Here is a 23,037-nt window from a genome sequence, read left to right on the forward strand (position 1 = left end):
AAAGCAGTCCTACCGGTTATGCAAGCAATAAGGCAGGCTAGTGGAACACAGCCCAGCAAGCAGTGAAATTAACCCGATGTGCTATCCAATCAACAATGTCCTGAGCTGGTAGCCTGCAGTCCGCGGAGAAAAACTTCTTTGGGCGTTTTGAAGGATCTTCTCTATCTGCCATGTTTGAGTCTCATCGTTGCAGGTTGAAGCATTGCAAAGGGAATGTTCTTGGAGCGAAGTTATTTTTTTCACCTGGTCGAATTCCTTCTTGCGTTTGACCATCCCGGGAAATAATTTAAATCGCCTCCCCTCCAATGTAAGATCACTCCTATCTCCTTGAAATATTTGGCCACGGTTCTGAGAAATTTCTCTGTTCTGGTACCTCAGAAACCGAACGAGGAAGGGTCATGGGTTCTGATCAAGGGATGGGCGAGTGACCTGTGTGCCCGTTTGATAGCCAGGGGTTCAGGTAAAATGTTTTTTTTTGCCCAGTAGGGAGGGGATAACGGCAGCAGAGAAATCAATGGGGTCCGTCCCCTCACAGCCGTCGCGGAGGTCGAAAATTCTAACGTTGCTTCGCCTACTGTAGTCTTCCAAATGGTCGACATTATTCGTCAGGTATTCTTTGTTTTTGCACAGATTCTGTAGTTCTGTCCCCATTCCCTCTAGCTTAACCTCAGCGGGTGCTAATGCGCTCTTCAGCTTCTTCCATTCATGATCCAAGCGTGTTGGTAGTCGTTGTCAAACCTGAGATGGCGTTTTGGATTTCAGCCTACTGAGATGGAGTAGCTGAAATCAGACGTTTTCAACTTAAAATGTGTTGAGGGAGTCATTGCCTTCGTTGATCATTTTGAGGATCTGAGCAAGCCTTGGGTTTCCGAGGAGGCCATGGTCAGAGATTCTTTCTCCATCGTCTCTTGGTCAGTTTCAGTGCTACCCTTGCCTTTTTTTCTCTTGTAGTCATATCATCACTCTTGGCTACAGTGTAGTAATAAGTATGGGTGAAGTTTAAGGATAGCACTGCTATCGGGAGCTCTCGTCACACTTCTTCTTAGCTTCGCTGCATCATGTGCCCCCACATCACTGTCCTTAAGTAGCCTTAGAGGGGGACATTTATAGGGCAGACATTTTGACAAGGAACACCGTGCTATCGGGTTGTTAGTGTCAATGTCCTAGGTTAGTAATTTTGAACTCCTGAGGAATGCAGATTTTTCTTCTGGATAATTAGGCTGATTTAGTATGTCAGAGCTGCCAAAGCTCCTTCCATAACTAGCTATTCTCTGGCTTGTCACACTCTTTGGCTTAGAAAAGAAGACAGGCACAGAGTATACAATGTGAATTGTCTCACAAACCGTGTATACCAAATTAAGCAAGATAAAACAGACAAAATAAGTCAAATCAATTTAACCAAACCAATCTCCCCCATCCATCTTAACTAAAATGTTGTCATCATATTGGGGGAAAATGGATTCCTGATGACTCATCATGAATTTAATTCCATCTGCTGTATTGATTGCTCAATACCTTAAAATCTCATTGTATGTCACATGCGCCTAATACAACAGGTGAAGAGCTTACAATGAAATGCTTAATTACAAGTCCTTAACACAGTTAAGAAAATACCCCAAAAATGATATACAGGGGGTACCGGTACAGAGTCAATGTGCGGCTGCACCGGTGGAGGTAATATGTACATGTAGATAGAGTTATTAAAGTGACTATGTATAGATAATAACAGAGAGTAACAGCAGCATAGAAGAGGGGGAGGGGGGCAATGCAAAAAGTCTGGGTGGCCATTTGATTAGCTGTTTGGGATTATTATGGCTTGGGGGTAGAAGCTGTTTAGAAGTCTCTTGGACCTAGACTTGGCGCTCCGGTACCGCTTGCCGTGCGGTAGCAGAGAGAACAGTCTATGACTAGGGTGGCCGCCTGGTATAGAGGTCCTGGATGGCAGGAAGCTTGGCCCCGGTGATGTACTGGGCCGTACGCACTACCCTCTGTAGTGCCTTGCGGTCGGAGGCCGAACAGTTGCCATACCAGGCAGTGATGCAACCCGTCAGGATGCTGTCGATGGTGCAGCTGTAAAACCTTTTGAGGATCTGTCGACCCATGCAACAGCTTTTCAGTCTCCTGAGGGAGAATAGGTTTTGTCGTGCCCTCTTCACGACTGTCTTGGTGTGCTTGGACCATGTTAGTTTGTTGGTGATGTGGACGCCAAGGAACTTGAAGCTCTCAACCTGCTCCACTACAGCCCCATCGATGAGAATGGTGGCGTGCTTGGTCCTCCTTTTCCTGTAGTCCACAATCATCTCCACAGTCAGGTCTCTGACATCCTCCCTATATATAGACGGTCGCATCGATCTCTGTGATCAGGACTACCACTGTTGTGTCATCAGCATACTTAATGATGGTGTTGGAGTCGTGCCTGGCCGTGCAGTCATGAGTGAACAGGGAGTACAGGAGGGGACTGAGCACGCAGCCCTGTGTTGAGCATCAACGTGGCAGATGGGTTGTTACCTACCCTTACCACCTGGGGGCAGCCTGTCAGAAAGTCCAGGATTCAGTTGCAGAAGGAGGTGTTAAGTCCAAGGATCCTTAGCTTAGTAATGAGCTTTGAGGGCACTATGGTGTTGAACGCGGAGCTGTAGTCAATGAAAAGCATTCTCACATAGGTGTTCCTTTTGTCCAGGTGGGAAAGGGCAGTGTGGAGTGCAATAGAGATTGCATCATCTGTGGATCTGTTGGTGCAGTATACAAATTGGAGTGGGACTAGGGTTTCTGGGATAATGGTGTTGATGTGAGCCATGACCAGCCTTTCAAAGCATTTCATGGCTACAGACGCGAGTGCTATGGTTCGATAATAACCGAGGCAGGTTACCGTCGTGTTCTTGGGCACAGGGACTATGGTGGTCTGCTTGAAACATGTTGGCATTACAGACTAAGTCAGGGAGAGGTTCGAAATGTTAGTGAAGACACTTGCCAGTTGGTCAGCGCATGCATGGAGTACACATCCTGGTAATCCGTCTGAAGAACTGCTAGTGGGCGTGGCGTTAGACCAAATCGATGTGGATGGCTCGTCAGGCTAGTAAAATGGTTGTTCAGTTTTAAGACACTGCGACTGCACTGCAACCCCTTTTTCACGCTACTGCTACTCTCTGTTCATCATATATGCATAGTCACTTAAACATATCTACATGTACATACTTCCTCACTCAATGTTTGTATGTAGCTTTGCTACTTTTATAGCCTCGCTACTGTATATAGCCTGCCTTTTTACTGTTGTTTTATTTCTTTACCTACCTATTGTTCACCTAATACCTTTTTTTGCACAGTTGGTTAGAGCCTGTAAGTAAGCATTTCACTGTAAGGTCTACACCTGTTGTATTCGGCACACGTGACAAATAAACCTTGATTTGATTTGCCATTCCAGCTCGACAGCCATCTGCCCAGTCAGACAGGAAGTAATGTGGAAGAGGCAAACATTTCATTTTTTATGAGTTAAGTGTGTCAGGGAGTTCTTGTCCATTTCTTCCCCTGCTGTATGTGCCTTTGAAGTGAGTGAGTCATGTTCATTGTTTTACTTTGTCAGAGCCCAGAGAGAGAGCCTTATGAGTCCCCTGTAGCCATTCTCTCTCCCTCCAAAACAATAGGAAATTACCAGCTCTATATCCTGTGGACCTCACCATCTCTTTCAACTGCTTATTGGAGGGGGTGTGAGGTAGTCTATGGAAAATACCACTTTTCCATTAAAAACAGCCCATCTCCATCGTCATGTGGAAAACCCTGGCACCTAGCTCTTTATTTCCTTTCATCACTGTAAAAAGGAGACATACATCAACAAGAACAAATAAGGCTTGTTATGCAACAGAAACAGGCCAAAGACAACATACTGTACATGTTGGAATGGAAAGGGAGCGAGAGAAGCAGAAAGAGAGCGAACGAGGGGAAAAAGTAAAAACCCATGAACAACTACATGGAGGACATGGTGTCTTTGAAGACCACCCGTTGGAATTGAAGGGGGGAAGGGGGTCAATAACACATATGTACGCATGCTCTGACAATGACCTGCTTCTTTATTTAAACACCATTTTAAAAAATGCATACACTGCTGCACTCAGAACTCCCAGCCAGGACAGCACAACACACATATCTCACACACAAACACTAGTCTAGAACTTTCCTGAACTCTCAGCATCAGAAATATTATATTTCAGACTAGAGAATTTTTGTTTGCCAACAAACAGATGCGTTTTTATTTTCTTAGTGTACAGTAAATTTAAATCACTGCTGAATATCAGCACATATAAATACACCTTGTGATGTGCAAAAACAGATCTATTTTAAGTTATGATCAACTCAACGCCACAACTCAAAAGGAGCATTGTTTAAGGGTAGTAGACTGATACATCCAGGGACAATACATCCAGGGTAAACAAGGAGGGTGTCTGCCCCTCCGTCGCCCCACATACACCATGACGCCTGGCTCCCAGAGGATGTGTCCTTTAGGGAGACCAGGGAAGGTCAGGTATCTCGCAAACACACACACACACAGACACACGGTCTCTGGCTCTTGGCCCATAAATATCAGGGCTGTTTCCATGGATTAAATAGCAGACTCTAAAGTAACGACTTCAAGTAGCGAGTGCATAAAATGTTCATACTTTTTTCTTACTGTGTGTTAGGGAATGGGGCTGGAGGCTGGGTGAGGGCACCACAGGAGAGAGAGCTGTGCCCTCAGCTGTTGTGTGGAGGAGACCGGAAGGGAACTACAACAAGACTGTAGTAGACCTTAGTGAGATTATCATACATTCTCACATACAAAAACTTTGTGCTGGCAGACCCCATTCGCCTCAACACCTCCCTTTCAAATGTTTTCTCTTTTCCTCTGTTGTGGCTAAGTTCCTTACTATCATCCAAAGACCACTGTCTCTGTAGCGCTCCTCCTCTCCCTCCACTGACACACATTATAATGTATGTATTTACAATCCAATGGGTAAAAAAGTACATGTGAAAGTAATATTCTCGTGAATAGTTTTAGGGAACATCTTGAGCGCCTTACTCTTGGCTAACACTTCAAACCAACAGTTAAACTGCAGTAACGAAACATATGTTCACTTAAGTCTGTATGCCTCCCCTTTAGAGGACTCAATAGAGGACAAACTAAAGTACTGCCTTATTCTCCACTCTGCTCTGTGTTATTGGGCTGCTTCAAAGCGGCCATTTTGTTGTCCCTTTAAAACCGAGAGCCCTGGAGCTGTGGAGGATTTTCCTCTAGCCCCAAGCTCAGACCACTCCAACTCACTAACCTCTGCCGCCAGCCCTGCTCCTATTCAAGGCCAGAGAGAAAAACAGACTCGGACCACAAACTCCATAGGTTTTAAATTCAGCTCACATGACATTTCCTTCAACTTGAATTGCTTTCATACCATTTAAATCTGCGATGCACGCAAGGACCTGGAGCTGTGCAACTCTTGCTGTACAAAGCCCCTCTTGTCCTGTTTAGCCCCCCATCAGTAGGAGAGGAGAGCGGCCCAGACGGCCAAACAAGCATGTCTTCATGCTCTTCCAACTAACATATCAGGACAGAAAGTGGATCCGGCGTGGCCGCAGTGCCCAGGCCCCAGCCAGGAAAATACAGAGCTAGCCTCAGTCTGCCTGTCTAGAAAGGAGAGGCAGAGGTATCCAGCATGTCTGCCTGCTTGCTTGGCTAGCTGCTTCACTGCCTGGCAGACTGATTGGCTGCCAGTCTTGACAAACATCTGTTCTTGCTGTTCCAGATAGGCCCAGAGGCTTCAGATCTGTCTGTGTTGCAGACAGGGCTATTTCTTTGCAGCAGTACAGGCTATTGTTTTTATCATGCCCCTTGTGGGTTTCGAATTTCCACTCCCTCACTTTCCCTGTGTACAACTCCCTAACCATTACCCCCCTGCCCCCTCCTTCCTTTGGCCTAGAGCACTGTATGAGGCAGCAGATCAAGAAAGGGAGGGGAGCCTCATGTCCCCTGATTTTGGGCCTTTACTTCTAGCCTAGTCTGAGAGGAAGAGGAGGAGCAAGGAGGCTTTTCAATTATAAAAAAAAAAAAAAAAACTGTATGGCCCTATATATTCAGTTTTATATATCTGATTCCATTTAGTTTTTTACCAAATACTGTTGTGTTTTTTCCTTGTTCCGTCAGGTTTTCACTCTTAAAAAAAAGATGAAAAAGCACACTAATAATTTTTCTTTTTACAAAAACCACATCAGGAGACCACTCATGATATTCTGCCAGGCATAGGCTACTTTGTAGTTAGCATTTAATTGAGAAGGTTTAGGGAAAGCCTTTCCATCTCTACCAGAAGAAGCTTATTTTTTAGCATCATCGTTAACCACAACACAAAGGGCATGCTCACACACACACACACACACTGGCATTCCTGTTTCTTTTCAGAAAGTTGCAGGAAAATACAAAATCACTGATGCATTTTCTTCATGTCTTATGATTAAATTGGGCAAATGAAAGCAAGTTCAATACATTTAGTTGATCTCGTACTAAGTTCAATACATGTTTTTTATGTTGTTGAATTCCACTTCAATGTCTGGATTCTGTGATTTTATATGTCCCTACAACTGCTCAAGCAGTGACCAGAGAGAGAACATGTGCCTTTGCCCGGCAGATGTAACATGTCACAGCTAGGTGGCTCACAGCTTATAGAGACCCAGTGAAACACTGACCTCCAGGGTAGTAAACTAAAATGTTACTGACCAACCAAAACACTGGTGGTTGGGATTGGCCAACGGGCAGAAAATAAAAACACTCAAATCAAATGTACCTGGCTGCCTACTGTAAGTTTGGGTCCTTTTAGTACCAACTGTTGCCACACTAATCATTCATTCTTCTTCTGCCATTGGTCAAAAGTGCTCTGGCCCAAGCCATAGAACGTCTGGCACCAAGCATTCCAGAACAATGACACTCTCTAGGAAGAATCCAAATTAGAACGTTGTTGGCATGGAACACATTGTGCCAACATCGAGGACAGTTCTCTGAGAATATCTGCCTCTGCTCTGACCTGGTCTTGCCCTTAAGATGAAGCTGTGACCTTAATCAAAACATTCACCAGTCACTTAGACTTAACCAAATTTTTATTGGTGGTCTGGTGCTATTTTCAGCCACTTCCCCACCCTACCTTCCTGGTAGAGTCCCACCACCACAATCCACCTGGCGCTTAGCCACCAGTCCATCTTACAGGTGCAGAACAGAACAAAAATCCCACCTTCCTATTTAGACCTATAAATCCACCCAGGACAGCCCTGGGAGAGCCCTAACCCAGCTTGACCGACCGACCATTAGGCCTACCCCTACTCTCAGCCAGAGCATGTGAGTGAAATGGAGCTGTTAGTGCGCCCAATTTGACTGGAGCGAGTTTCCCCCAAAGGCTGGAGCATCGGCCTTCTCGCCCGCTCCAGTAGAGCTCACTGCCCGGCCCATAGATAATAGAACGAAAATGACTCACATTGTAGCAAAGTATTTACAAACAAATATCTGAAATCTTAAAAGTTTTGTTAAATTATCTACACATCTCTAGCAAGGAAAAACCTTCAGGACTACCTATATAAAAAAAATATAAAAAACAACTCTGCATCCCTGTCTAGCCTGGCAAAAGTGGCCCGAAAAGCATCCCCAGTGGCTCTGCAAACACAGAGGATAATCTCAGCTGCTGGCCTGCTCTCCAGACACCATCGCATGAGCCTGAAGCCACAGACTCTGACCAAACCAGTGTTTCTAAAAGTGAATTCAAAAAGGCACTGTAGACAGAGCCTAATAAGAAATTTTTCGTAAAATGTTTATTTAATTCTAAGTCAGTCACAGCCTAAGCGCAATTTCCAGAATATAATAACTTAATACAATGAAACGTAGTTTAAATGCTTCGGTGCTAAATGTTCCTACCAGCCTAGTGTCACACTCGCAAATACTTCACAATTTATTTATTTGTAGGCTACAGCCTTGAAATAACAATAATATAGCCTAAATAATTCATTTTCGTTCCTCTTAGGCCACCCGTCTGGCTCCTGACCTATTTAGAGTGTTTATATGCCGTTTAATACAACATGTAGCCTATTTTAAATGATGAGCGCTTCTTTACCATCCCCTTTTCATGTCGTTTCTTAAAATACTTTTTATTCAAATCATATGGTTAAGTTTCAATAATTCAAAAGTAAATGGTATGTCCAGGTACACACAAAAATAGATGGGTGTTGGTTAAATGGTGACTTCTAAATGAATGAGTGAATTTTGAGCAGGAGTTTATATTTGTCTGGAGCTTAAAATAATATTTTTTTTTTTACGCGTATTATTTATTTTTTACCTGTTTTTCTCCCCAATTTCATGAGATCCAATTTGTAGTTAGTCTTGTCCCATCGCTGCAACTCCTGTACGAACTCGGGAGAGGTGAAGGTCATAAGCCATGTGTCCTCTGAAACAACCCTGCCAAGCCGCACTGCTTCTTGACACACTGCTTGCTTAACCCGGAAGCCAAGCCACCCCAATATGTCGGAGGAAACACCATACAACTGGCGAGCGAAGTCAGCGGGCCTGCCCGGCCCACCACAAGGAGTCGCAACAGGACAAGGACATCCCGGCCAGCCAAACCCTCCCTTAACCCGGACGACACTGGGCCAATTGTGCGCCGCTTCATGGGTCTCCTGGTCGTGGCCGGCTGCAATACAGCCTGGGATTGAACCCGGGTCTGTAGTAACGCCTCTAGCACCGTGATGCGGTGCCTTAAACCGCTGCACCACTCGGGAGGCCGAAAGGAGCGTTTTTTTAGCAGAGAAGTTGGAAAGGACTTGAGCTGGAGCAGTGTGCAACCATACATACTCTGCTCTCAGCAGACTGACCATTAGGCCTACCCTACTCTCAGCATAAACACCCAGGGGACTAGCCAGGCCATGATTACACACCCACCCCCTGGGATCTAGGACCGCTATAACAGAAGGCAAGGTTCATGCTCAAGTGACTATCAGATCACTCCCCTCTCTCACATTCCCCTACTGGTTTGATATCAAAGAGGGCTTCAAACAGATTGTTTTATCCAAGCCTGCCGTGGTAGTGCTGTAGTAAGTGGTAATCACATCCCTTTGTGCGGTGAGGACCCAGAGATTAAAATCAGCCTTTTCTCCCAACTGAGCCACTCACATTAAATGATTCAAATGCACTGGACGCTTTCAAGTTGGCAATACACTGTTCAAGGGCCATCCAGGCATGTTTGTGGTTTGCACCTGGTAATCACTGGGCAAATCGCTTGCCTTTTCAAAGACCCTGTGGATCAAACAAGCTGTTCATAAACATTCATCAAACACCTTAATCTTAAAGTAGCTACTATAACAGTGGGTAAAAGTAAATCTTTCAATGTGCTGGTCCCGCTTTACCAAAAGCATCTTAAGGCAAAGTTTATCGTTAGAACATTCATAGGAGCGTCGTTAAATCTGAGCTGTTTCCCAAAACCATTGTTATTGTCACACTTGAAAACGTTCATAACGCCAGCCTCAGACCACTCGTACAACAGCTAAGTGTGTTGGATTTTTTGATCAACGCTACACATAGAAAATCATGGTTTATTTGTCTATACATGTGACCGCCGACAATGTTAGGACGTTTTACAAAAAATGTAAGTTGCCAATGTCTTTGCAACAAACAAGCGATGTTTAAAAATATGCTTCAAATGAAAACCAAGACGACTGCATGAAAATATAAATAGTAGGACCAAAAATCAAATCAAATTGTATTGGTCGCATACACATGGTTAGCAGATGTTAATGTGAGTAGTGAAATGCTTGTGCTTCTAGTTCCAACAGTGCAGTAATATCTAACAAGTAATCTAACCATTCCCAACAACTACCTAACACACACAAACCTAAAGGGGTGAATGAGAATATGTACAAAAGTGTGTGGATGAGCGATGGCCGAGCGGCATAGGCAAGGTGCAGTAGATGGTATAAAATACAGTATATACATATGATGAGTAATGTAAGATATGTAAATATTTTTTAAGTGGCATTATTTAAAGTGACTCGTGATCCATTTATTAAAGTGTCCAGCGATTATGTCTCAATGTAGGCAGCAGCCTCTCGGAGTTAGTGATTGCTGTTTAGCAGTCTGATGGCTTTGAGAGAGAAGATGTTTTTCAGTCTTTCGGTCCCAGCTTTGATGCACCTGTACTGACCTCACCTTCTGGATGATAGCGGTGTGAACAAGCAGTGGTTCGGGTGGTTGTTGTCCTTGATGATCTTTTTGGCCTTCCTGTGATATCGGGTGCTGTAGGTGTCCAGAAGAGCAGGTAGTTTGCCCCTGGTAATGCGTTGTGCAGACCGCACCACCCTCTGGAGAGTCTTGCAGTTGAGGTCGGTACAGTTGCCGTGCCAGGCTGTGATACAGCCCAACAGGATGCTCTCGATTGTGCATCTGTAAACGTTTATCAGGGTTTTGGTGACAAGCCAAATTTCTTCAGCCTCCTGAGGTTGAAGAGGCGATGTTGCGCCTTCTTCACCACACTGTCTGTGTGAGTGGACCATTTCAGTTTGTCTGTGATGTGTATGCCAAGGAATTTAAAACTTTCCACCTTCTCCACTGTTGTCCTTTTGATGTGGATACGGGAGTTCTCCCTCTGCTGTTTCCAGAAGTCCACGTTCATCTCCTTTGGTCTTGTTGATGTTGAGTGAGAGGTTGTTGTGTACACAGCTGTGACTATAACTGACGAGAATTCTCGTGGTAAGTAGAATAGCCGACATTTTATTTTAAGGAATTCTAGGTCGGGTGAGCAGACGGAATAGAGATCCTTTGTGTTATGATCACACCATGAGATGTTAATCATAAAGCATAGACGCTGCCCTTCCTCTTCCCAGAGGTGTTTATCTCTGTCGGCGCCATGCATGGAGAAGCCCGGGGGCTGGACCGATTCCGACAACATATCCTGAGAGAGCCATGTTTCCATGAAACAGAGAATGTTACAATGTCTGATGTCTCTCTGGAAGGCAACCTTTGCTCGAATTTCATCTACCTTGTTGTCAAAAGACAGGACATTGGCGAGTAGTATGCTCGGGAGTGGTGAGCAATGTGCCCATTCACGAAGCCTGACCAGAAGATCTTTCCGCCTGCCCCTTCTGCGTCGCCGTTGTTTTCAGTCAGCTGCGGGATTAGATCCATTGTCCTGGGTGGTGGTCCGAAGAGAGGATCTGCTTCGGGAACGTCGTATTCCTGGTCGTAATGTTGGTAAATTGACGTTGCTCTTATATCCAATAGTTCTTCCCAGCTGTATGTAATAAGACTTAAGATTTTCTGGGGTAACAATGTAAGAAATAATACATAAAAAAAACTAAATACTGCATAGTTTACGAAGAACGCGAAGCGACCATCTCCGTCAGCGCCGACAGAGATGGCCTATTTCAATCATACTGAAATACATTTCATGTTCAATAAATTGAGTTCCATTTTGCTACTTGTAGGCTACAGTGTTTCGATCCCATCAGTAGACACATGACGCCCTTAGCGACTTTTCTCTCTGCGTGGAGTTCTGGAAAATGCATAATACATCTCTACATCTGATGTGGAAAAGATGCATAGTTAAAAAACACTCATAAGCCTAAGTTCCATTTTTACTGGGAAACCAGGCCATGGTTAGTCTAACTCCTGTGTGTCTGTGCTCGTTTGAGTGTTTATTATAAACAAGCGTCTGGCAACAACTTCTCAGTCGGAACCTTGATAAGACCAGGACACAAACACAGGCAGCACTACAGATACGGCTGGTCTGTGATAGGTCAGATTCCACAAACGGAAACAATCACACCTAATATGCTGTTATACAATCTGCCATGGAATTTCAGCTACACAGAATTCAACTTACAACATATTTAGGTCTGATTCATGGGGTCTGTATGAAGCACTTTGAAGATACAGACTGCCATCTAACATCAAACTCATGCTTAATTACAGACTACCCTTATTCATAGATTTTTGTACAAAAAAACATCCATACATTGAGGAATTTTGGGCTTTCCAAGTAAAGCAGACACCCTGGTATGCCGTGTGTGAGACAGCCTTGTGTGTGACACACACATACAGCTTGGAGTCTGCAGCCCAGATGAAAGCACTACGCTAGGCATAAACTAGATAGAAGACATGTAAGGGTTTATGAAGGGCTCCAAGCAGAAAATGAAGTTTTGTTTATCTCCTCCATTCTCTCCGGTGTCATGACTTTCACCTCCGCCTCAATGTATCAGGACAGACTGTCCAGATCTCAGTCCCAACTCAAACCCCTGTACTAACTCAACCCAGCCAAAGAACAGGACATTGGTTAGCTAAACACTGATTGACCTCTCTGCTCCTCTGCCTCAGCATTAATCACCTACCTCCTCCAGTCCTGAATCCAGGGATGTCAAAGCCACCCACGCAGATCTCCCTCTCTCCATTATCACTCTTTCTATCCCTCTCACCATTATTCCCATCACACAGACCAGTAACACTTTACAGTAAGTTATACTGTGCACTGTACCTCCCACACACCTTTATCAGGCCTACTGAAGCGAGCTAGGCAGCTACTATTCAGTCCAGCTTGGGAACGCAGGGTTAAGCTCTCCGCTCACTTTACTCTGTTATTATTCTGGTGCTGTGCGCTTTGGGGGAGTCCGATTTTTTGGAGCAACGTGCACCTTTTGGTAACATATTATTTTACTTGCCAGTATAACCTACAAAAGGTATTCCAGTTTGAGGTGGTGTTGTAATGTAATAGCTCCAGTCTCCGCTAAAAATAGAATGTCATACTTTTTTTATTAATTTTTTTCTTGACAAAAAAGTATCACAAGGCAAGCAGCGGTCTAAATAAAATACATTTTCGGGGGATTCTAATAATTTAATAAGGCTACAATGTTGTTTGGTTTAGTCACTGAGATTATATTTAGCAATGCAAAATAGTGTACATAGCCTAAAGATCGATCATTTGTTCGTTTGACATAGTGGGATCTTTTTGTGTCTAAAATTAACTAAGTGAGAAATGGTGGTGGAAACGCCTTTCTGCACAAATATTGATATAATAACCATCATATCAAAGTACTCTTGGAGTCATGTGATATGGTGTGTGGTCCACTACGATTCGGGAAGCCATGCAGTTTATTAGGCTACCGATTAACTTCACACACAGGGTGGTGAAAGTGCACAGTGATCTTGTTGCTCCTGTTCAATAAATATTGATGGTCTTATTCTGGTGACAGGATGATTGATGCTTGACTTCCATTTGACAAATACAGTGGGGCAAAAAATAACAATACTTATTTTCACCATAATTTGCAAATAAATAAATAAATGTTTTTAATGTGATTTTCTCGATTTTTTTTTTCTCATTTTGTCTGTCCTAGTTGAAGTGTACCTATGATGAAAATTACAGGCCTCATCTTTTTAAGTGGGAGAACTTGCACAATTTGTGGCTGACTAAATACTTTTTTGCCCCACTGTAAAAATCATTCTTATCATGTAGACTAGCCTACCTGCACAGCTTACGCCCAACTGTTTCTGTGAGCTGTTGGCTAGAGCGCACGTGCAAAGACCAGAGCAGATACATTTGCTATTTTGTTGAAAATGCAAATAGAAACACATTGAACTTTTGATTTTTTTTAGTCGGTACATGACCCGAAAAAGTACATTGGGTGCACTACGTCCTCATGCACTGACTTTTATCCGCAGCAAGTCCGTTTGGTGGAAACACTGTCCTCTTTGTAACTAGAACAGTAGTTGCTTTGAAAACTGTATTTTTCCCGCAATTGCATTTTGAGCAACGGTCATGTGAGAACCTTTACAGATAGCTGAGCATATGACGCACGTCACTACTTTACAGGAGAGGCATTTGAACCAAAAACCTTTTTTCAACCCAATACATTTTTTGGGGGGGGGGGGCAAAATGCCTCCTTGAACATGTGAGCTTTGATGTGCCTTAATAACAAACTCGTATGTAATCAGTAAATGTAAATAAAATGTGAAATCAAAGTTGTTAAGACACTGAGAAAATACAGAATCTTGCCACGCCATGATTGGCTGAGATGAGGGGGCTGCGACATTCATGAGAAAGAGAGTCCATTCTGTCACTCAAGGCTTCTCTGTCAAATGGCAGATCCTGCTCTATGCTACCGCGGATATTTGAAAGATAAATTGTATTTACTAATATTTTAAATCATGCTACAGCTTTAAATGCCAGTGGTGTCCTGAATAAAGCTGCTGGCATCGACAAAGCTATGTCTTCTGTGGCTAAAGCAGTCTGGACTGGTTGAAGCAGAGTGGGAAGGATTATTTTGAAAGTGTTTCAGTCTGCCATGAATCATTATAATCCATAGACTGGTAAGAGTCCACAGTTAAAATGCCAAGATAACTACTTTGAGACAATAACGCATGTAGCTTTCACCTTGAACATCTTCATTGAACAACATTTGAACATCTTTGCCATGTTCTGCTATAATCTCCACCTGGCACAGCCAGAAGAGGACTGGTCACCCCTCATAGCCTGGTTCCTCTCTAGGTTTCTTCCTAAGTTGTGGCCTTTCTAGGGAGTTTTTCCTAGCCACCGTGCTTCTACACCTGCATTGCTTGCTGTTTAGGGTTTTAGGCTGGGTTTCTGTACAGCACTTTGATATATCAGCTGATGTAAGAAGGGCTATATAAATAACTTTGATTTGATTGCTAGCTATTGTTAGCTATATTGCTAGCTAGATAGACAATGGCATACTGGTGCCGTTGTAGCTTGCTTCATCCCGCAATGAGCCATTGTTTACAAATGGCCACTGTGGTCCGAAATAATCAAACACCATGTTACGTTATAGGGACACATGCTAAGTTGGCTAACCACGATGAAATGATAGCTAAATAGCTATTGGATTATAGATTAAGGTAGATTTTTGCATGCTCTACTAACATAAACTCACTCCCTTTTGTACGTCGCCTTGGTCCGTACAACTGACCTTATTTTAGCGCCCCAAAAACATACTTCCAGATCAACTGTAATGTCAATATCATTGCAAAGCACAATTTCTCCCTCCCCTTTCCAACAGCATCAATTATATGACCTAAACACTGCCCATTTCTGCATGATTCAAGCATGCAATGAGCCCCGTCGGGTCTTTTTAAAAATGGCGGGTGGGGAGCGAAACTAATGCGTGATAGTGAGAAGGAGAGATGTGTGGGAAAATGGCTTTTTTTCACTCGATCTGTCCAACTTATCACCTTATCGCCTCTAAAACGTAAATAAAACACTATAAAGAGTTTATATAATGTGTCATTACATACCTATTTGAAGGTTTGTGTCGAATTTGAATCGGGTTTTTAGGGCGGTGCTAAAGTGATCTTCAGAAGTAAACAGCAAGCGGCTTTGAGAATGATCATCGCATGCAATGACGACGCAAAAAATGACTAGGTATCCCCCCTTACCCCCATCACTGTCCATTTCTTGTTTTTAAAGGATGAGAGAAGTGCTACACCTGGTGGAGAGAGATTGTAAGAGAGAAATAGTTGCTTTATGCGTGCTGTACATTACGACATGACACGTTACGATGTAACGGAGGGTCCGTTTTTTCAACTTTTCTCCAATACTATAGATCCATTACTATGTCGATCAACACTTGAATAGAAACCTAGTTCACACCCCAGATGTTGAAGTCAACACAGTCGCTACAGTCCCATTAGTTTTCTTTGTAGCCTCGTTTGAATGTTGTGGTTGCGCACATGTACGGAATGGGTTGAGTTTACTTTAGCTGGTTAGCCAGATGAATACTATTTACAAATATGAAGCTAAACGTTTGCTAAATCTAGCTAGTTATTTTGTGTCTGCATTGCCATTGTTGGGCTGGAAGCAGGCGTGTACAGGGCATTTTAGTACAGCTGTAGCAGTCAACAGGCAAGCTATAGGACTTCAATTAATGTTTTATCAAATTTTTCTGGAATTTGTCTTTCAGCATAAACCACCGGTACAAGATGATCAAGGGTGAACAAGCAACAATTCTGCAATTTTTTTCTTTGTACTTGGAGTTTATTGCTTGGACGTTATTGAATGAATGTTATTGCTGGTATGCAAGGTTAATGTCTGTCTATTTTTGTCTGCTTTCCTTCTTCACAGCTTTAATTGCCTGGAGCCTGGTGTTGTTGTGGCCTTTCACTCAGATGGAACCAGATTTCAGCTGCTGTACAATGTTGACGTCCTTCCTCCCAGAGATGCGAAAGCATTCCCCCGGACTGGAGACAACTCGGCAAACATATATTTTTAAGAAGACAAGGAGTTTTGCAATGAAAAGGCTATGGACATTCCATGTCATGCTCCAAAGGATAGGACAGAAATATGCTCTCAGGCTAGATTTCTTTGTTCATATCATAACCTGCAGTTACTTAAAAGGATCTTATGATATAGGCCTAGATATTGTTTTTATCTAAACCTTTAGCTGTGTTCCAATACTCATACTAACATACTGTATACTAAATCACTTAATGAGTATTTACTACTATTTACTACTAACACAGCTTTTGGTGTTTGTGTGTTTTACATTTTTCGTAATTATAGGCTACTACCTTTAGCACTTGAAATTAATAAAGTAATTTATTGTTGAAATATTTTCTGTTTTTTTAAGCACTACCTCACTGCTTTAGCACATGGCCACATTCGCATGTGTTCCAATGTGGATTATTTAAGAGATGGGTGGGTCTAAGGCTTTAGAGGGTGTGAACGATACTAAATGGCAGTAAACAATGAACAGCACTGTAGCTAAAATGGCGCCGGAAGAAATGGCAGCAGTTTTACAGGCGCCTAACCGATTGTGCTATTATGTTTGTTTTTTGGTGTTATTTGTAACTTATTTTGTACATAATGTTTCTGCAACCGTATCTACAGCAAAAAAAAGAGCTTCTGGATATTAGGACAGCGATCACTCACCTCGGATTAGACTAAGATTTTTTCCTAAAACAAAGACGACGCACAAGACAATCTCCAAACACACCACAGGACCGACATCCCCGTTATTTGCAAAAGGAAGCGACGCAGGTAAAGAGGACAAAGAGCTGGATGCCTGGTCAGGACCCGGAGAAGGCGACTGGGAAAGCTGCCGTTACAGTCAATACTACTCGCCAACGTGCAATCATTGGACAATAAATTAGACGAGGTACGATCACGAATATCCTACCAATGGGACATCAAAACTGTAATATCCTGTGTTTCACGGAATCGTGGCTGAATGATGACATGGATATTCAGCTAGCGGGATATACGTTGCACTGTTCATCATATATGCATAGTCTCTTTAACCATATCTACATACTTCCTCAATCAGCCCGACTAACCGGTGTCTGTATGTAGCCTCGCTACTGTATATAGCCTGTCTTTTTACTGTTTTATTTCTTTACTTACCCATTGTTCACCGAACACCTTTTTTGCACTATTGGTTAGAGCCTGTAAGTAAGCATTTCACTGTAAGGTCGACACCTGTTATATTCGGAGCACGTGACAAATAAACTTTCTTTCTTTATTTATTTATTTATTTATTTATTTAAGGTTCTTTATTATACTACAATAGGCAATTTAATACTGTAAATGGTTTGCCTAATGGGGTAACTTGGTGAGATAATGTTCAGAGAATCCATTTAGGAAATTTGGTGAAAGTATTCCTTTTCTCTGTTTCCCAAGGATTCGATTAATGTAGAGCAAGTGTGAAAATCACAGCAAAATGTTTGAATGCCTTTTGCTCCTAAATGGGATTATACATTTATGAACTTTTAGAGCAGCATTAGTTCCCCATGTTTCCTCCAACTACATATGCTTGTGCTTCTTTGAATGCATATCTCCCTCCTCCATGTGCACAGTGGGGAGAGGGAGTAAGTGGCTCGCTCCCACAACAGCTGACAGCAAAACAGGGACAGGCATTTACTTTTTTTTGTTTGTTGCAGGAATCAACATAATAATGGTTTCAGTACAATCTACAGGAATGTTTTGTCGCATAATCACAGAAAATTACAGACTTATGCAAAATGCTTTGGTGAGAGGAAGGCAATGTCGATGTCAGTAATTTTCTGTTTATTGTCCCAGCTCTACATGTCTGACCTATTACCAGGTACTACCACAGGACTCAAAAAGAAATGTCAGGCCTTAACCCTAGTATTTTTCATTTGAGTAGTACACACTGTATCCCATCCTTTTTTGGGACATTCAACTGTACAGTAAAAGTCTGCAATAGAACAAAGAAAAAGTTCTGAAAAAACAAATGCCTTAAAGGGTTTTAAAGGCAGACAGGACAGGAGACATGATGGAGCAGCAGTGGCATCCTTAACAAAGAGCTTAGAGTGAAACTAAAAAGATCCAGCAGCTTCGGGACAAGCAGGCAGACTTTGTTATCCTGCCTAGTTAATTGCAGGGTGCGGTGAGGCCGGGGCTCCCAGCTTTGTTGGTGGTGACAGAGCCAACTGTGAAAACCTCTGCATGAGCAGGCATGTTCTCACCCCCGGCCGGGAACCAGAGAAAGGAGAGGGAGAGGAGACACCTCCTTGAGCCTGGGGTTAGACTGCAGTCGTTCCCTCCCTTTCCTTTCCTCCTCTCCACAGGTGCCAACAAGAGAGCTCACAAAAAACAGCCTCAGCCGCTCCGTCTTTCCATCCCTCCCCTCAAACTCTTTCCCTGCCTCTCACTCCCACTTGTTCTCCTTCCACTCTTACCCCCTTCTATTGCTCTCGTTCTCTCCCTCCCACCTGTCCACCCCCTCTCGCTCTTTCCAATCTCTCAGTCTCTCCTCCCCTCTCGGTTTTTCTCCCATTACAAAATCGTTACATGCCAGCACAGCCAACCCCCTCTCCTTTTTCTGTGGAAAGTTATCTAGCTAATGAACAGCCAAACCTACTGATCAGTGTTCTTTCTGTTCCGTGGTTGTTCTCCTGACGTGGCTAGTTCTCCTGAGGGTCAGCATGCAGCCAGCCAGCCATAGAGCCAGGCAGTACAGACCAGCCATGTCCCTCTGCTTCTCTCATCTCACACTGTGTGTTTACATTTCAGGCTGCCTGTTTCCTGGGAAAAACACCCCCTCTGTATTGTTATTCATTATTTCACCTGGTCAACTGGCGTTTAAGCTAATGTTGAACTGATATGGATTACTCTTGGAGACAATGAGCATCGGGCTAATGTCTCGATGGGCTGTTGATACTGTTAAAATAGAGTAATCCAGGAACAGATCTAGGTAAGTGTAAAAAAATAAATAAAAAAAAGAACAAGAAATAGGTGTATGAAGTGAGTGTGTTTTAGCAGAGAGGCCTCTGCTGCGGTGAGACTTGGTGGAGACCAGGTTGTGTTCACACCTTTATAATTACTGTCCCTATAGAGGACATCCTGCTGAGCTGACCCCTACCACACAGCCCTAACCTCTGCCTAGTCAGATAGCCATGGTGACCCCTGGGGCAGGGAAGAATGGGTCTGCCTGGTCATCTTGTTCCACCGAGTCAAGAGTCACAACACTCATTTGCATTAAGACTGACTGTCTCCAGCAGGAGAGGTATGAACCAGCAGAGGAAGGCTCTTCACTGATAAGGTAATCACTTTTTATTTAGTTTGTCACTTTTCTTTTCAGAGGTAATGCCTTTCTTATCAAGGTGAACAAGAACAGGGATCACAGGTGTGGGTTGTGTGTGTGTGTTTGAAACAGGTTACAAAACAGTGATAGTTTGGATTCACATTGGTAGTCAAACACACACACATATTTCAGTTTACCTTGGGCATGTGCTAAAGTGAGAGGTGAAAGGTCACTTATTCTGAAAAGATGGCGCTGGATGGAATAGCAGCTGTTTTACGGGCTCCCGACCAATTGTGCTCATTTTTATTTTATTAACTTTTTTTGTACATAATGTTTCTGCCATGATTTCCTATGACCGAAAAGAGCTTCTGGACATCTGAACAGCGATCACTAACCTCGATGTGGATTTCTACTTAAATGACAAATTACATACTGCACATTCCGAACCAGGCACAAATCGGTCTTACCTCATTTCTACCAGCATGTCACCTGTGCAACTGGAGGCAAAAAACTAAAGCTCTAAATCACTTTTATTCCACACACAGAGACACAAACAAAGCACTCCCTCGCCCTCCATTTGACAAATCTGACCATAACTCTATCCTTCCGATTCCTGCTTAGAAGCAAAAACTCAAACAGGAATTACCAGTGATGTGATCAATAAGGAAGTGGGCCAATGAAGCGGCTACTCAGCTAAAGGACTGGTTTGCTAGCACAGACTGGAATATGTTTCAGGACTCATCTGATGGCATTGAGGAATTTACCATATCAGTTATTAATAAGTGCATCTACGATGTCGTCCCCACAGTGACCGGACGTACATATCACCACCAGAAGCAATATATTACAGGCAACATCCACACTGAGCTAAAGGCTAGAGCTGTTAATTTCAAGGAGCAGGACACTAATCCGGACATTTAAGAAATCTGGTTCCACCCTCAGATGAACCATCAAACAGGCAAAGTGTTAGGACTAAGATTGAATCCTACTACAACAGCTCTGACGCTCGTAGGATGTGGCAGGGCGTGCAAGCTATCATGGATTACAAAGGGAAACCCAGCCGCATGTTACCCAGTGACGCGAGCCTACCAGACAAACTAAATGCCTTCTATACTCGCTTCGAGGCTAGCAAAACTGAACCATGCATGAGAGCTCCAGCTATTCCGGGCGACTGTCTGATTATGCTCTCCGTAGCAAATTTGAGTATGACCTTTAAACAGGTTAACATTCACAAGGCAGCAGGGCCAGACAGATTACCATACTCAGAGCACATGCTGACCAGCTGGCAAGTGGCTTGACTGATATTTTCAACCTCTCCCTGACCCAGTCCGTAATACCTACATGTTTCAAGCAGATCCTTGTACCCAAGAACACCCAGGTAACCGGTCCTAATATTTAAATATATTTCTTAATTCATTTATTTTACTTTGAGATGTGTATTGTTAGATACTACTACACTGTTGGAGCTAGGAACACAAGCACTACTCTACAACCGCAATAACATTTGCTAAATATGTGTATGTGACCAATATAATTTGATTTGAAATGACTATCGCGCCGTAGCACTCACATCTGTAGCCATGAAATGCTGGTCATGGCTCGCATCAACGTCATCATCCCAGACCCACTCCAAGTCGCATACTGCCCAAACATATTCACATATGACGTAATCCGTGTTGCACTCCACACCTTCCTTACCCACTTGGACAAAAGGAACACCTACGTGACAATGCATTTCCTTGACTACAGCTCAGAGTTCAACACCATGTTGCCTTCTAAGCTCATCGCTAACCTAAGAACACTGGGACTAAACACCTCCCTCTAACTAGATCCTGGACTTCCTTACGGGCCGCCCCCAGGTGATGAGGGTAGGCAACTACACACGGGGGCCCTTCAGGGGTGCATGCCTAGTCCCTTCCTGTACTCCCTGTTCACCCACGAATGCTTGGTCGTGCACGGCTCAAACACCACCATTAAGTGTGGGCTCCTGAGTGGCGCAGCGTTCTAAGGCACTGCATCTCAGTGCTAGAGGCATCACTATAGACCCTGGTTCAATTCCAACCGGCCGTGATTGGGAGTCCCTTAGGGCAGCGCACAATTGGCCCAGGGTCATCCGGGTTAGTTTGTGGGTAAATAAGAATTTCTTAACTTACTTGCCTAGTTAAATAAAGGTTAAATAAATAAAAGTTTGCAGACAACACAACGGTGGTAGGCCTGATCACTGATTACGATGAAATAGCCTATAGGGAGGAGGTCAGAGACCTGGCAGTGTGGTGCCAGGCCAACAACTTCTCCCTCAGTGTCAGCAAAACAAAGGAAGGGAGGTGATCATGGACTACAAGAAACGGAGAGCGGAGCATGCCCCCATTCAGACGGCTGTAGTGGAGCGGGTCGAGAGCTTCAGGTACCTCTGTGTCCACATTACTAAGTACCTGTCATGGTCCAAACACATCAACACAGTCATGAAGAGGGCACGAAAATGCCTCTTCCCCCTCAGGAGGCTGAAAAGATTTGGCATGGGTCCCCAGATCCGCAAAAAGCTATACAGCTGAACCATTGAGAGCATCTTGACAGGCTGCATCACCTCTTGGTATGGAAACTCCTTGGTAAGGTGCTACAGGGTAGTGCATACAGCCCAGTACATCACTGTGGCTGAGCTCCCTGCCATCCAAGACCTCTATACCAGGCGGTGTCAGAGGAAGGCCCTAAAAATTGTCAAAGACTCCAGCCCCCCAAGTCATCGACTGTTCTTTCAGCTACTGCATGGCAACCGGTACCGGAGCGCCATGTATGGGACCAAATTGCTCCTGAACAGCTTTTACCCCCAAGCCATAAGACTGAACAGATAATCAAATGGCTACCCTGACTATTTGCATTGACCCATTTTTTATTTGCACCAGCTCTAAGCACACTCACTGGACTCTACCCACACACTCAAATATACTACACTGACACTCCAACACACACACACACACACACACATTGATGCCACACAAAAACACACATTCACACGGTGCTGCTACTGTGTTTATTATCTATCCTGATTGCCAAGGACTTTTACCTCTACCTACATGTACATAATACCGCGTACCCCTGCACATTGACTCGGTACCCCTTGTATATAGTGTCATTATTGCTATTTTATTGTGTTACAATTTCCTTTATTTCTACGCTTACTTTGCATTGTTGAGAAAGAAATGGTAATTAAGCATTTTACAGTAAAGTCTACACTTGTAGTATTTGACGCATGTGACAAATAAAATATGATTTATCCCAGTGCGTGGGTGAGGATTAGAAACACTACAGCCATTATGGTTTAACCGGCTGGGGCTCAGAGAACGAAACCAAAGACAACTTCACTGCTGTTGCACAATACACTAGAGGTGGTCTGTGATCACGTTGCACAAGGAGATACTTCACTAATGAATGGGGCCAGGTGCTCGTTTATATTATTATATAGGTCTAGCACAACACACTGACTAATTCTAGCAATGAGATTAA

The 23,037-nt window shown here is 43.6% G+C and overlaps 1 protein-coding gene across 4 annotated transcripts in view; it reads right to left on the minus strand.

Annotated features, from left to right (window-relative positions):
- The window catches only part of LOC109898184 (WW domain-containing transcription regulator protein 1-like), a 77,132-nt gene that overhangs the window by 52,726 nt on the left and 1,369 nt on the right, over positions 1–23,037 (minus strand). The gene's annotated exons all lie outside the window — the stretch shown is intronic.

Source organism: Oncorhynchus kisutch, linkage group LG10 (genome assembly GCF_002021735.2).
Source record: "Oncorhynchus kisutch isolate 150728-3 linkage group LG10, Okis_V2, whole genome shotgun sequence".
NCBI lineage: Eukaryota > Metazoa > Chordata > Actinopteri > Salmoniformes > Salmonidae > Oncorhynchus > Oncorhynchus kisutch.